This window comes from Pleurodeles waltl, chromosome 6 (assembly GCF_031143425.1).
Source record: "Pleurodeles waltl isolate 20211129_DDA chromosome 6, aPleWal1.hap1.20221129, whole genome shotgun sequence".
NCBI lineage: Eukaryota > Metazoa > Chordata > Amphibia > Caudata > Salamandridae > Pleurodeles > Pleurodeles waltl.
The window spans coordinates 588,681,979-588,698,481 of NC_090445.1; the positions used below are offsets into that span (position 1 = coordinate 588,681,979).

General features: G+C 44.2%; 1 protein-coding gene across 2 annotated transcripts in view; it reads right to left on the reverse strand.

The window, feature by feature from the left end:
- The window catches only part of PACSIN1 (protein kinase C and casein kinase substrate in neurons 1), a 288,391-nt gene extending 278,283 nt beyond the window's left edge, over positions 1-10,108 (reverse strand). Inside the window, exon 1 of one of the 2 annotated variants that reach the window (XM_069238839.1) lies at positions 9,822-10,108. The gene's annotated coding sequence lies outside the window, so the exon portion shown is untranslated. The remainder of the gene's footprint in view (positions 1-9,821) is intronic. The other variant, XM_069238837.1, reaches the window with a different exon arrangement.
- Positions 10,109-16,503: the final 6,395 nt, after the last annotated feature.

The window sequence follows — 16,503 nt, forward strand, 5'->3', positions numbered from 1 at the left end:
CACTGGCACAGTGCAAGGGCATGTGCTGATGTTTTTGAGGGTATCATGCCATTTCAGCCAGTTGTACATTTTTTAATTAAACTACCCCAAACGTTTACATAAACTTTTGCAGCTATATATTTATTACTTTAGTCCTTCTATACAAGAGAAGAGAAAAATCACTCTCTCCAATGGACTCTTCTGTCTCACCCTAAACCTCTCTCAATCTATCCTCTATCTCTACTCTCTGACTCATCCCAAACCTCATTCAACTATGATCTCTAAAATAGGCCTTCCTAGAATCTTCCCGCCTCTATTCCTCTTGGCTCACCCCAAACCTCAGTTAACTACTACGATCTCCCACACAACCCTACTAAGTTCTCGCTCATGTATCTCTCCTTTGCCTCATCCCAAATCTAATTTTACTACTTTGATCTCCCTAATCCCTTTCTACAGCCTCTTCTCTCCCCCATCTCTCCTTTACTCATCCCAAATCTCATTTTACTAGTATGATCTCCCAATGAACACTTTCTAGATTATTCTCCCTTCTATCCCTCCATTATTCTATTCAATCCAACTAACAGTCTCACATTTCTACCACTCAAATTAACTTTCCCAATACGAAGACTGACTCTCTAACTCTCTAACTCATATGTCTCTATTTTAATCCATCACTAATCCTTTTGTGCTTCTTGCCAAAAAGCACTTTGACACCTCATCAGGGGTAGTAAGTGCTTTATAAATACAATTACAATGACAATTATCAGCTCCTACGCTTGTAATTTGGTTGATTGTGCAACGCCGGCACTGCAGAGTTGACTGCATAACTTGATGATATCTAAAAAGAGCACACCCTTAGTCTTGGGGAGGGGTGGGAACCAGTGGAGGCACAAAACGCATCCTAAGGTAAATTAGAGACTTTTTAAAACTATGAACCCAAAGGCTCACATAATAAAAGAAAGATATGAAAAGTCACAGGCTCCATACTGATGAGCATCCCGCAATCCAAACGGACAGTTCAAACATCATTAGGTGGCACATGTGATTTCATTTTGCACCCAGAGAAATGCAACGGAAAGGTGCCAAAGATAGACACACTGCTGACGTCATGGATAATATTAACAGCGAGTCAGCAATAAAGCCGAAGGGTCTCGCGGAGGACGCAAGCACGATAGAATCACTTCTTGGCAGATAACTCCAAAGCAACTGTGGAACGTGTGACCCGAAACAAAAGCACAGTATAACCACACAAAAGGTACACATTCTTCACGGTTTCATTTTAGAAATGCACTGATATCCAGGGTGAGATAACCCAAGAAGAGTTCTCCAGCCCATGCACGAGGGCATGAAACTGACCCCTACCTCCCGTTCACCTTCAGATGAAACATGGGAAGGGAATTACTGTCAAGCAAGGGTAGCCAACCTAGTCCCAGATCCGTGCCAGATTTTCAGAATGTCTGAGTAAGATATAACATACACTTAAACACAACTACTGTTAATGAAACTAATTAGCTACCAGCAAGTTGGACTATAGGAACACTCGCTAAGCCAAAGAACCCACCAGAAGACTACAAACCTTCCAGAATTCTGCAGTCAAACTCATCCTCGAACTCTCGCACAGAACTGATATCACACCTCAGGGAGTTCCACTTACTCCTGACACACAAATGTGCTCTTTTTATACTCCTCACACACTTAAGGTATTACATAACTTAGGACCCACCAACCTGAACATTTGCATCTCCTTCCACCAACCACCTCGACACCTCCGCTCCCCAGGACCCCTGCTCGCACACATCCCACGCATACACAGAACCAAATCAGGAGGACATCTCTTCTAAAGCATGGAGTGATCCCCCACTCCACATCGGAGCCTTCTCCTCTTTGCTTATCTTCAGGAAGAAGCTGGAGACCTGGCTTTTCAATTAACCATCCTACCCTAGGCAGGGTTAGGACCACTCACCTGCTTATGATATCCTCACTGACAGTGCACTTTACAAATACAAATAACATAATTTAAATAATCAGTGGTTATGCAAAGAATCTTGTACACTCAACCATTTTCAACCTACAAATAATACGGGACACAAAGGGCACAGACAGGAGCTCACTGGCTGCTGTTTCAAGGTTCTCCTGAGGGGCAGGAGTCTGACACACTGTAACGAAGGCAGAAGTGTGCAGACGGATATCTCACTGGCTGAGTCAGTGCTACTGGGAGACTCCAAATCACTTTACGTGGGTCTTGGTATCTTCTTTATTCACAAAAGTCCTGTTTTTCCTCTCAGTGTGCTTGGGCGGCAGAGGGTTGTGCATCAGCACTTGAACAGAGGAACATTGAGATCCAGAGGTTTAGTGGTCCTTCAGCAGCCCTGCCAAGTTCCCAAGGTTCATGTGTAACTGGTTGTGCCAGTCCAGGTATCTCTGCATTCTGGGACTTGTAGTCTTGTTTCCTGGAACTTCATGAACCTTGGAACTGTAAAAAATTGGCATTTGTGTTTGAGGGGTTATATGGCAACTGTAGAGACATTTTGCTTTCCCTTTAATGGCCTGAATTACTTCAGTACTGCACCCGCTACTCTTGTGGTCCAAATTTTGAATGTAATACGTCTGCAAAATTAGTTCTGGAAAGGCAGACCTAATTTGGGGTGCAAAATCTTGGATTGTCTTCAGAGCTCTATTGCTGAAGTAGTCACAATTGTCTCCTCAGTGTCCGTTTCAGCATCCATAGTGGTTCATTGACATCTGCTCCCCACCAGAGGGCACAGTGAGTTCTTGCTGTACAGTTGTCACTGATAGGCTTAATCCAAATAAAAATATGGATGGAAAACTTTTCTGTGTTCATACTCAGCACTGCCTTCCTCCTCTGCAGTGGCATCAATAGCGTGTCATATTTTGGCACTGTGATAGATTTAGATGGGGTAAGACATTTTCGAGGGAGTCACCCCAGTGCTTAATTTGAGCCAATGGTTTCTGGCGCTCAGCACCAGCACTTATTTTCAATAATGGCACTGTGACAGCTGCCACATGGCGGTGCTGTGTGTGTAATTTAGAGGTCAACAGAGCACCAATTGTTTATTGATTCAGTATACATTTAAAACAACTAATACCTGCTGCCCAAGCCATTTTTATCACTGGCAATGCTGGCAGTGGCAATGGCTGGTGCAAGCTGCACACCCCTCCTGATGAGAACCCTGGCACTTTTCTTTTTTTTTCTTTTGTACAAATTAAGCACTGCACTACCCGAACCTATTTTCTTGACTCTTCTTGAAAACAGACTTATCTGCATGACCTATTAGTGCTATTTTTTTACACTGCATCTACTTTAAAAAAAAAAAATCTGGGCAGGACTCAAAATGCAAGGCAAACCTATTGGCTTTGCTGATGCGTGTTCTCTATTGATGGTGCTATTGATTGCTCCATAGATGTCGCCACAGTGTTGGATTCAGTCCTGACATCTCGGGCACCAGCAGTGAGCATTTTTGGACTTGTTGGTCCATAACTATAATGCGGAAAGCGAAACTAAGAGAACCAGAATGCTTAGCGACGGTGGTAGACTAAATGGGTGAAAGGTGTGGTCGTGCATGTGGTCTATTGACAGGCATGTCGTTCTTGTGTCATGAGGTCCTGAGGCTAGGTAGCATATTTTAGAGCCTTGGGGTCTGGATTAAAAAATTGCCTTCTCAATTTGACAAACTGTGTGACCTGGGACAAACGGCTTTGTACCCCTTCTAAATTGCATATAATGTCGGAGAAATACAACTTGCAGGTGGAGGATTCAGTTCACAGCTGTGTGTTACCCAACACACGTCTTGGTGTAGCACGTCCGTAGCGCCTTACATACCGTGGCCAGATAACCGCATCTCACCGGGACGCCATGTCCTCTACCTCGGCCTTTCATTAAACAAATGTGTGCATGAAGGATTTGCGGTCGTGAGGCACTTAAAGTAAAAAACAAAGCTTTCCGGTCACGTGACGCTGCATTTACTTCACTTAAACCGCCTCCTCGTTTACCAGCCGTTCACTCCGTTTGTGGGTGCAGCACGGAACACCTCCCACGTGTAGTAGCACAAGCCCACCGTGCACTGACAGATACCCCTCCGTTGCGTGGGCCCAGGCGCCCCGGCTTCTTCCTCCTCAAGGGCTGCGGCCGCTGGGCCCGGCGCCGTTGACATCTTGACATCTCACGCGCAGCGCTCAGTCTGTGGGGGGACGTGGGGTGTAAGCAGATAACTGACATCAACATCCCATTGAAGGCTTTGAACTGGCCCCTGCGGGCTCTGGGATGACATGCCACCATACTGGCACACTCCTCCCAACTAGCACCTCCTAAGTTACAAACGTGTTTCTAAAACGGCCTTTTGCAGGACACCTCCTGTGCTGCAGCACCGTCCATCCAGGCACATGGGTAACAAACGCTGGCCCCGTACAGGCCCCTCTGCACGGCTCAAGGGCCGGTCAAAGGGCGCCGGCCGCTCGAGGTAGCTCAGTACACGCGTGAATACCAGGGGCTAAATATTAACAGGTACAGGACACGGGGAAGACCAAGCATTTACCGTAATGTATTAATACAGTAAACCTTCCAAAACAAACTGTCTGCTGCTTTGGAAACTAGGTGCAGTGCCCAACTCAATAATACTCACTGCACCTACCTCAAAAGTCCAAAGACTAAGGGCCATATGTACCAACGAATTTTCCCATAGACACAGAATGGGTAAAACCCTTTGCTACATCTGGCCCTAAATGGGCCTGGCCAGGATTTGAGTTCGCAAGCTATGCACATATCCCTGCAGCGGGTGCTCACCTCACCCTGTTGATCCTTTTCCGCAGATAAGTGCATGGAAGCCTGGCTATGTCACCGGGTGATGGACTCGAGCTAAAGGCGAAGAAGGGCATGGCGACAAGACACGTGGAGAGGAACTTGCCAGCTGGTCAGAGGTAGGTGCTTTTCTTCTGTAGGCCGAGTCTTGTTGCAGAAGACTGAAGGCCTCTCAGAGATGAGACAAATAAAAAAATTATCACAGCTTGGGCTAAAGTCCTAGCTCTCTGCCTCTGGGGTACAGGATAGAGGTGTGTAAAGCCACTGGTGTTGAGCAGATTGTCAAGTCATCATTTAAACCGTGGATACTCCCAAACGTTTTCCCAGGGGCAAAAAGTTTGGTCTGTGCTGTGACCGAGGGCCGCACTGATGCTAGCAAGGTGGAGGTTGGGGAAAGCAAAGCATGTACAACTAGGGGCTGAACTGCTCCATATGAAACCAGAAAGCCTGGGCTCAGTCCCAGCTTCCCCACTTGACCAAATTGTGTAATTCTAGGCAGTTGTTTGATTTCATTGTGTCTCCCTTTTCTTCATTATTACATATAAGAGCATCCCGAAAAAACAGTTCAGGATGTGCACTGTACACAACTTTCTCTTGTGGTTGATTTAATAAACAATAATATTCATGTATGATTGGAAACCATGTCAGCCAGGTGGAGCACATGACAACTGACTTGCCTCTTAGTTCACTGTCGACATTGTTGTCGGGGTAGGGAAGGGGGCATGTATATTTCTAAATTCATGTTTGAAAACTATCACTTTAATAAAAAAAAAAAGTACTTCTCAGTGCCCTGATATAATCAGAAGTATTAAGGTGAAGCAGTTCTTCATATTAATGAAATACACATTTTGAATTTGCAAGAAGTATTATCATATTTTTTCATCTGTTCACACTTTTGGTTCAAGATGTATTTAAAAATCAAGGAGTTGAGCGGTGCAGGACACCCTAGTTACTTCCTTTCTTTAACTTAAATTAACTTTTAATCAAATGTTTTCCTGTTGATTTATCACCGTTTTAAGATTAGTACTGAGTTGAGTAAACAGCAGCCCAGTCCCGCTGTTGACCAGGGGGCTGCCTGCAGCCCCTGGCCATAATTTGATTATCATTGATTTAAACTAATATTCTTGGTGGAAACAGATGAGGGCAACTTATGAAAGCAGCTTGACTCTTTACTTCTGCATCCGCTGTGCATGTGACAGAGAACTTTGAATTGCGCACTCACAGACATACAAAGCCACCCGAGTGCTTGAAATAGAGTTTCATGTGAACTTTGTTATTCACATTAGCATAGCGTGGACATCTAGTTTCGTCGTTTGCAGCCTTTTGGTCAGTTTTTTGAGCAGGTGAATATTATTGGAACTTAAAGAAAAAAAGAAAAACATCTCTATTTGGGTAACAGACTCTCATACCAGAAACTTAAATGCATTCATTAATTGCCATATGTTGCATGACGACAATGAAAACATTATATTACATTTGAATGTGATATGGATATTTGAGAAGGGCTAGTGAAATCATAAAAACACAGAGTAAAAAAGAAATCAATAATCAGTTACACATGCTTGGTCTGTAGTTCAATGTAAAAACACAGATTGAAAAAACAGACAGTAAAAACATACATGAAAAATCATCTGCAGCCCAAATAGCTATTATATGTAAATATATCCCTAAAAATATGTTGCCCTTTGCCTACCAATTCACCACAACTAAATATGCAAATGTCAAACACAAACAACTGAGTTTACTAACCGCATTGCTAATCAAATCCCCATGTATACTTCTGTGTTTATGTACAACCGAGCGAGGAATTAGAAAATACATTATTAGTTGCTGTCTAGGACATGGAACGAGACTGGAAATACCCAACTTGTAGATCAAACTGGACATGAAGAAAATGAAATGCTTTGGAGAGTACTCAAGGTGGTAAGGCTGGGTCCCAGAGGGGGCAAAACCACTACGACAGAAGCATTAGCAATGGATACAGACACGACAGACCTGCTGATGTGGCATCAATGAAAGCACAGAGTAGCAGCAGTTGCTGACCTCAGTTAGGGGTTTCCAGTGACAACTATTTGTCATATACCTCATTATTTTCTGTTGAGTGCGCACGTGCAGTACAAAAGACTACAATATACATACTTGCCCAGACTATTATAATCAATAGTGTTTGTGTGCCATGGGGGTACACTCCAGTTATCTCTGAGAATAAAAATATGTGGTCATCTCTTGCTGTTAAATCTTTTTTTCCCATAATATATGTAGAATTAAATGGCTATATATATGCTTGTGACATAGAAAGCAAAGGTGAACTGCCAGATCTACCCCCTTTACTAATTTACCTGCCTGTTAACATTGATGTTACAGAAGAAGAGAGTGCTCCCATTGCTGTATGTTATCTGACAGTGCACACCGGTGTAAGCATGACACTATAATCAGCAGCACATGCCAGTCATTCCTCCTAATCATACATTTTACTTCGAATAGGAAAAATCATTTCAGTGCATAACATGAAACATCTTTCAGTTTAACTGCATGGGACATGTGGCCTTCTATGTGCTGCTTTGTATTCCAAAGAAGTGTTCATACATGTACATATATGAGGGCTGTGCAGCACTGACACATCCCTTACTCAGTACCTGTATGATACTGATGCATTATTCATACAGTACCTCTGCAGCACTGACATATCCTTCATTCAGTACCTGTGTGATACTGATGCATTATTCATACAGTACCTCTGCAGCACTGACACATCCTTCACTCAGTACATGTGTGATACTGATGCATTATTCATACAGTACCTCTGCAGCACTGACACATCCTTCACTCAGTACCTGTGATATTGATGCATTATTCATACAGTACCTCTGCAGCACTGACACATCCTTTACTCAGTACCTGTGTGATACTGATGCATTATTCATACAGTACCTCTGCAGCACTCACACATTCTTCATTAAGTATCTGTGCGATACTAACATGTTCTTCATAGAGCACCTGTGCATTACTGGCACATCCTCTATCCAGTACATTCAGTACTTGTGCAGTACTGACACATCCTTTATCATACAGTATCTGCACGGTACTGACATATCCTTCAATTGGTATCTGTGCAACACTAACACAATCTTCATATGGTACCTGTTTGGTACTGACAGATCGTTTAGTACCTGTGTGGTACTGTAATGACATATCCGTCATACGGTACCTTTGCAGAACTGACACACCCTTCATTTAGTACCTTTTCAGGAGAGACTTAAAAGAGGACTGTGAACAACTGACAGATCATTCAGCACCTGTACGGTACTGGCACATCTTTAATGGAAAACCTTTACAGGAGAGACTTTTAAGAGAGGCTTGTGCAGTACTGACACACCCTTCATTCAGTAACTCTTCACGAGAGACTCTTAAGAGTGGGGTGTGAAGTACTGACATCTCATTCAATATCTGTGATGTACTGACACATCGTTCATTCAGTACCTTTACAGGAGAGGCTCAGAAACGTAGCAGGTATATGTATTTAAATTGGATAAACAGAGTGCGCACGTGCTTTTCACTTCCTAACTTTTTTTCCGTCCATGGTATGAACATTTTTCATCAAGGAGAAGCATCTGCACTACACCACTTCCAATAATGGGGTGTTCTCCTCCTTTCCATTGTGAATAATGTTTTTGTTGTTCCCTTTGAGTAATTATCCTCCATTAACATGGTTTCAACCGACCTGCGAAAGGGTTGTGAATACCCATAACCTAGTATCTGGGCATTAAACATTTTGTGCAGGGATCACACCATAACAGGCCCCGATAAGCGAGTTTGCTCCTACATAAAATGACACTATTCTGGTGTAATTTTACACTGTGATTAACTTTACAACCGCACGTTTATATTTAGTGAACCACAAGATTGAATGTGTGTATTGCGGGGCGTGCATCTCTGTGGCTCTTGGGTGTGTACGTAGCTTTGGGGACCCAGTTCCCTGGCACATTGGAAGCACAAGGCCGTAAATTGCAACATCTGGTAATCGCCGCGCGCGCCAGGCAGTCCATGGCTACACAGTGCAGATGCACTCGTCTGTCGTGAAAGCAACCTTTGAATGCCCGGCATTTCATTGCACAAAATAGCTTATCTCTGCCCACATTTGTAAAGCCCGGGACACGCCTGGCAGTGCGCAGAGGAGGCGCTGCTCTCGCTCACTCTCCGCACCCACTCAACAGTACTGCCTCCCGATTCTCTCTCTGGGCACCGGTGCTCTGAGGCGGTACCTGTCAATCAGGCAATAGTACTGTTCTATCGGTGCTCCAACTGTGCTCTTATCCAAGCCGCATCAGTCTTCCTCCAGTGAGGCACGGATACTGCTGCCCCGAAAGGCTCCATTACTGCTTTGCCTCTGATTACAATGAGGCCCCGGTACTCCTTTTCTACGGGAGCCAGTGAGACACCATTACCACCGCTCTGGCACTCACAGTGGGACATCAGTACTGCTCTTGGAATGGTGACAGTGGGACACCAAGGCTTATTGCCCGGTGCTCGTGTGATGCACCGGTCCCGCTATTCGGGTACAGACACCTGTACTACTTTTTCGGGCACCGCAGTAAATCTAACAAAAGTGAGAATTTGAATATGTGGGGCTTGAGGTGAAACGCGTGAAAATATGTTTTAATCCTAGTTCGTTCTCTTACACCACAGCATAAATTAGGATCATATACCATAACATACATATGTATACTAAGCGGATGCCGCCTCCGCGTGCTTAACACTGCCTCCAATGACGTCAAAGCGCCCAGGGCGGGGGCAGGCGCACGGGATGCCCAAGGCTGGCATCGCGCACCCAACTGATGGCAACACAACCTGGATGGATGCCAGGAGCCCTGGATGTTAATGAGTAAGGCTGTCACTAGGGGCGATGTACAGCTGTGTTCAGGGCGCAGCAAGGGGGGTGGCGCTCTAGGGTGACGGCTAGCGTACCTGGGATGGAAGCCAGGTACCCCGGATTCCCATGGGCCCGGCTGGCACCAAGCAGACATACCTTGGAGAAGCGGCGGCACCTGTTGGCGTCACCATGCAGGGTCCCCAGGGGCGCAGGTGCGGACGCCGACGGTCCAAGCTCCCAGGTGGGAAACCCAGTGTGCCCAGCAGATTCACCTGCAGCCGCCGCCGTTCCAGCTGCTGCCCGGGCACCGGAGCCTGCCTCCTCTCTGAGCCGGAGAAGGTCACAGCAGATGGGGAGGAGGGAGAGGAGGAGGGGGTAAAGATCAGCACGCAGATTAGAGAGGCATTTATAGCCAGCGAATCAGGTCCCGGGCTCTGCCTAATGACTGTGAGGGAGCAGGAGGTGAAAACATTGCTGCCGAGGCACGCCCCGCCCACCAGAGGAGGAACCCCGGGGAGCACCGCCCCCTCTACGAGAAAGGATTCCACCTTGAGGAGAAGGCAACTACCACACTCCCTCCCCAAGATATAACAACTAGGTTGCTGCAGACCCAAGAAGGAAGGCTAAGGAGATGCCTCCCCGCCCCCCCCCAGGTATGAGTTGCAGGGGATGTTTTCCCTTCCAGGGGAATAAAAAGCAGAGCTAGTGCACCATTTCCAGAGGAGTTTTAAGGCATGGGCAAAGTGGACAATTGCCCAGAGCTCCCACCTTCTGAGGGGGGCCCTTGTAAAGTGATTATTTCCATTTCCTATCACCCTTTCTCACGAGGATTTATTTACTATCAGAACACTTCTCTTGCTGTCCCTGCCTATGACTCGGGCTCTCTCTACACAATGCATTTTAAGGATTTTCATGACCTGGGCATGATATATTTCAGCTGTTTTGTGTGAACGTTTAAGTCTCATATCCTTTGGCATCATGGCGTCTTGTTTTTTTTATCAGAAAATTCAAAGTTTTTCCAAATAGTGGGACCCAAAATATGTATTGCCAGGAACCTCAAACATCATTAAAATGACGCTGCTCATTTCTGGCAAGAACGAGGAGCAGGGAAGCTGCTTTCTAATTTCCAGGAATGAGGAACCGAGAAGCTGCCTTTTCCCAGAAATGAGAAGCAAACTCACTCCTGCATCTTTCTAAACTTCGAGGCATCTTCTTCTAATAGATTGAGGCCCATGGCAACTGCCTCCTCTCTTGCAGGAATTCAGATCAGAAGATCTACCCCTTCTCTCCCGGGGAAGAGACGCAGCAGTGATGCCTCCTTTCCTGCAAGAATGAGCAGCAGAAAGAATTTGTCCTTTTCCACAAATGAGTAGAGGTATTGAAGTGCCAAGAAGCTACTGCCTCTATGCTGCGTCACATGATAAAAAACAGGGAGAGTGACACAAGAAGGGGGCGCTTCCCTTTCGCACAAGAAAGAGGAGCAAGAAGAACTTGCCTTTCTCATGAATGGCCAGTTACTTACTCGTTCATTACTCCAAGTCCTACTCCTCACCATCACAGCCCTTACCCTATGAGCGGAAGTTTCACCCACCAGAAAAGTCACCAGGTTTAAAAAATGAAAACTATTGGTAAGTAACTGGCCATTATTTCCTCATACCGATTCCTCATCACAGTACTTACCCTTAAAGCTGATACTCAAGCGTGCCATCGGCTCTATGAAGTAAAGATAAGAAATCTGATGCATTAATTTATTAAAGTGTAGTGATATATCATCATGGTTAAATTCATCAATGATCTTCCACAGAGCTTAACACCGAAGAACTAAAAGCAGCTGATACACTTCACCCTAATAACAATCACTAATAATTCATTTAAATATGAGGGTATCCTCAGGTTGCTGCGTTATACATTTCTCACAGAGAAGCACCTCTCAAAACAGCCCAGGAAGCTACCATGCCACTAGTTGACTTTCTCTGGATCACATTTGACAGTGCCTCTCCCTGAGCTTTGTAAGTTGAAATGATGGCCAGCTCTAACCATCTACTTAATGTAGCACCTGAGGTTTTCAACCCTTGACCTGCAGAACTAAAATTGACAACGCATTACTTTTTCTAAGCGAAACCATTCTAGCCAAATAAATTGTCAATGTTCCCACATCCTAAGTGTATAGAGCGTGCTCCTTCACCATGTCTGGAGAAAGACAAAGCACAGGCAAAACCAAATCTTCAAAAGTGTGACAGCCTGATGGAACTTTTGGAACAAATTCAGGAGCTGGGCGAAGAACCACCTTGTCAGGTAAAAGCCTTAAAATGTTTTTGAAGACAAAGGAGCCACCAATTCCTCCTGCTTCTGGCTGAGGAAATGGCAACTAAAATGAAGAGAAAAACTCCATCTGGTTTAATGGCTTGAAAGGCAATCTCTGTAATGCCCACAATAGTATACTGAAAGCAAATCCCAAGCAGGAGATAGATTATGAAAGAACAGCTTTTTCTAAGGATCTCTGAATACCCCTACAGCTGCTCACTGAACGCACAAGGTCAATATGACTAGACTTATATCAAAAGGTGCCTTAAGGAAGTTAAGGATTGTAACAGGCTCAACCAACAATCCAAATGACTCTCTTTTGGCACACCATTTCTCAAAGGGTTGCCAGTGTTGACAGTACGATTTCAATGTAGAGGGTCGTTTGGGTTGTTGAACCATCAAGGATAGCTCTTAGAATCCAAATGCAGCCCTTCAACTACAATGCCATCACCTGTAGCTGGTGCAGACGTGCTTGCGGCATCTGGAGAGTCTCTAAGGAATATCGATCCACTGAGATCCTCGAATGAGGAAGAAACGCTAGCTGAAGAAGTAATAGAAACCACAGGTGGCGACTCACACAGGGAACTATAAAAATAAGTATTGCCCCATCTATCTTTACTTTCTGTAATATCCTCTGTATCATGGGATTGGGAGGAAAGACACATATCAGCTCTTTCGGCCATCTGAAAGTCATTGCATCTGTCCTTCTCAAAAGGAATAATGAGTAAAACTTGGGAAGCCAACCGATCTATCAGTAAGTGGCCAAACCTCCTCTTTAACTGCTGGATTATTGTCCTCTTCAAAGATAGTGCAGAGATTGGAGGGACAACTCTGCTCAGCCTTTCTTCTGCATAACTCTCCATCCCTGGCAGACATATAGCTTAAAAGGACAGCAGACTGTACTTTGCCTATTGATATCCCACCTGAGCTATAAAATTCAGCGACTGCACCTTGCAGCTTCCCTGGTGATTGATGCAATAAATAACAGTCCTTTTGTCTGTTCCCACTTGGATTTCCTGCTGATAAATCAGAGGAGCAAAGCACTGAAGGCCTAACTGTACCTCTTTTAGTAACCTTCAATTGGATGATGCTTCCGCCTCCTGTGCGGATCACTTACTCTGATCTGAGCTCTGTTCCAAGACTACACCCAGATGTAATTGATTTGCATCTGTAGTTAACACCTTTGTTGGGAGAGATCTGAATGAAGGCCATCTTACTATGTTCTCTTTCCTCAACCACCCCTGCATTCCCTGACACATTTCTGAATCCTTGGGACCCTGGGATCTTATTCCTTGGATCAGGGATTCCAGTGTGTCAGTAGGTGATTGACTAGAAGATAAAAAATGTAACAGGGATAACTCATGAATGCACCCTTAACCAATCTCTGGATGAAGCAGACTGAAGAGGTATTTTCAAGTCCTTTCTCAGTCTCTGAATTCTTGACTAGGTAAAAACTCTTTTACAGTATCCATTCTGATAAGCCCCCTGTGAACTGCAGGCCTTGTATAGGAATCAGATGAGATTTGTTGTGGTTAAACACAGTCTGTATACCTCCTTGATATGTACTTGTGCCTTTAAAAAGAAGAGAAAAATATAAGCCAGTTGTCTAGTTATGGAAATAATTATATTTCTTTAGAGTGAATAAATCCATTAGCTCCTTAGTGAATACTAAGTGAGGAATAAAGACCAAAGGGAAGTACATGAAAATGATAATGGTCTGGGTGCACACAGAATTAAAGGAATTTCTGCGAAGTGGGATTCATATGCAGATCGGCGTCTAGGAAGTGTAAAGATGCCAAGAGGTCTCCTTTGTTTATGAAAGGCATTATAAGTGGCAGCCTTAACATTTTGGCCTTTATATCCTGAATGAAAGAGCTCATTGTCATGAAAGCCAACACAGGTCTGTACTCACCTTTTGGTTTCTTCACCAAAAACAGGACTGAGTGTGTTCCGTGTCTCCACTGATGGAACAAATGCGTACAATTGCATATTTGTCCAATAAGTGTTTAACTCCATTGTGTAACACACAAACTTTTTTTCTGGGATTCTTGGCAGAAGCATTACACAAAAAAACTCCAGAAGAAGAGAATGCAACTCTATTTGATATCCTTCTGGGATTTTTTGTAGTACCATATTGTCCTGGGCTGCTCCAACTGGGCTTTCTCAGAGGTAGAACACTTCTGGCACGTCCCGTTCCTAGAAAGTGTTGATCTTCCATTCTGGACTGAAAAGCTGGTCCAAATGCTCTACGAGCATCAAAGTATATTCCTCTTGAGCAGTGCTTTAAATGGGCCGGTACTGTCTGGTACTGAGTACCGGCACTTTTTTATTTTGAGAGGGAGAGTACCGGCACATCTCAAGAATAACGTAATACTTTCAATTGGAGAGTACCGGCACTTCTTAGAAACAAGCAGGTACTCTGATATAGAGTACCGGCACTTTAATTTTTCCATTTCAAGCACTGCTCTTGAGACTTGTCTCACTGGAGCCAATAACTTTTGAACCTTTGCTTACTTTTTAATCATGACATCAAGTTGATCACCAAATAACTTAGATACCGAAAACAGGACCTTCATCAATAGGCCCTTTTGGGAGGCATCCACCTTCCATGACCTCATTCATAATTGATGATTTGCTGCCACCAAAGGCCCAGCTGCTGCAGAGGCTGCACTGAGTAGCATCAGAGACATCACACAATAATCTATACATCAGGCCAGGAGGCATCAATCAAGAATCTAACGTGTTGTTTCATGTTTGCTAAAGTAGGGCTAATATCCATGCCGTGTTCTGAAAGATCTTCCAGACCCTGAAAACCATTGATTATAGATTGTGCAGCTAGCACACACTGCTGTCCTCAAAGGCAACATATTACCTTTAATCATCAAATCAACCTGCTTATCAACAGGGTCCGAAGCTGTGGCATCTTCTGAAATTATAACCCCTCTGAGTAGAGGCCCACCACCAGAGAATCCACTTCACAATAGATGGGTATTCATTTGAAAAACCTTGCAAAGGATACCTTTTGTGTACGAAACGTGGAAAAGTATGCTTGTCTACTTGTTGTGACTACTAGTTTGACCTTCTTCTCAACATCAGGGTGAGGAGATTCAAAGCAAGCCTTTTTAGGACATGCATGAAATTCCCTTGCTTTAAAGGCAGCTGCCACAGCCTCTTGAATCATCGGCTGTCTATTCAAACAAGCACTTGCAATGCAATCTGTCTCACATTTGCTTGAGTTAGAACTATTGGTGTTGTAAATGCATAACTGGACTTTTCTTGCCACATAAATGGGTCAACCCTGCCACATAATTTGGTCCTCTCTGCCACATAATTCCAGTGGCCCTGCATGTAACTAAAGCACTTCCATGTACCTGCTTCCTCTATCTCCAGCAAAAAATGCAATATTGCCATTATTTTTTTTTTTTTATAGTATTATTTTGGGGTCCCCCCAACCTAGTGTGGGACTGTAAACTGTAAAGAACTGTAAACTAAACAAATGAAAGCAGAAGCGTACTAGTTCAATGTAATAAAACAGTTTATGTTCAAAGGTACTGGGTGTAACAGGGGCATGATTGTCAACAGGAGAGGAGGGCCTAATTCACGGAGAAGGGGAGCTTACATATCACATGGGGGATATTTTTTGTGAAAAGAGGTGCTCTGTCCAAGAGGTCGGGGAAAAGGATATTTCCAGGAGCTTAACATTGCTTTTCCCTTTCCTAGCTTCAACTGGCATGACAGAGTGGCTGTGTGCAGCAACTTCTGTAACCAATCCTTCAAAACAAGTTGCTTTCCATTTTATCCAGGAGTGTATCTGTCATTTCCCAAAACCCACCACCTCTATTCAGGTGCCAGTGGCCATCTTAGTCTTACAACCATGGGCCGAGTCGTGCTGAAACAACTATCGTTAGGGGCTAGAAAGAACAGGATGCAGAAGATAGAACTACAGAGTCAGTGGTGGGCAAAGTAAAGCCCGTAAAGGCCACGTAAAGTGGGGCCCACACATATCTGATCATGCTCCATACTAACCTCGTCCTCCGGCAGCGCTGACCTCCACATGCGACACCAAACTGATGCACATGCGCAATGTAATTCATTTCCCCCTTTTATGACATGCTTGGAAAAAAACAGTTTTAAGTTTTGTAAGGCATGCAATTTAACTTTTTCAGTTATCTTTTGTTAGGCCTTCCTCCTAAGCTGAGAAGAGTTTAGCAACATTCTGGGAGGAATACAGAGTAAGCTGTTGGAAAGCCCTCTCGAGTAAACAATCACCAGTTAAAAGGAACTCCTAATATTGGGCATGGAATGAGAATTTAATTTACCCGACTTCTTATAAGGACCTAGTGCGACAGAGAATAGTGAGCACTTTATTTGTCCCTGCTACCATCAATTTACACTAAATCAATACACCGTCAAGCAGACAGTCTGGAGTTTGGAGAAAAATGTGTTTCAATTTATCTGCATATACTGCAGACATTACATATGTTAACCTTTATTCACAATGACAGATGTTCTGACAAATTCCTGTATGTGTGAA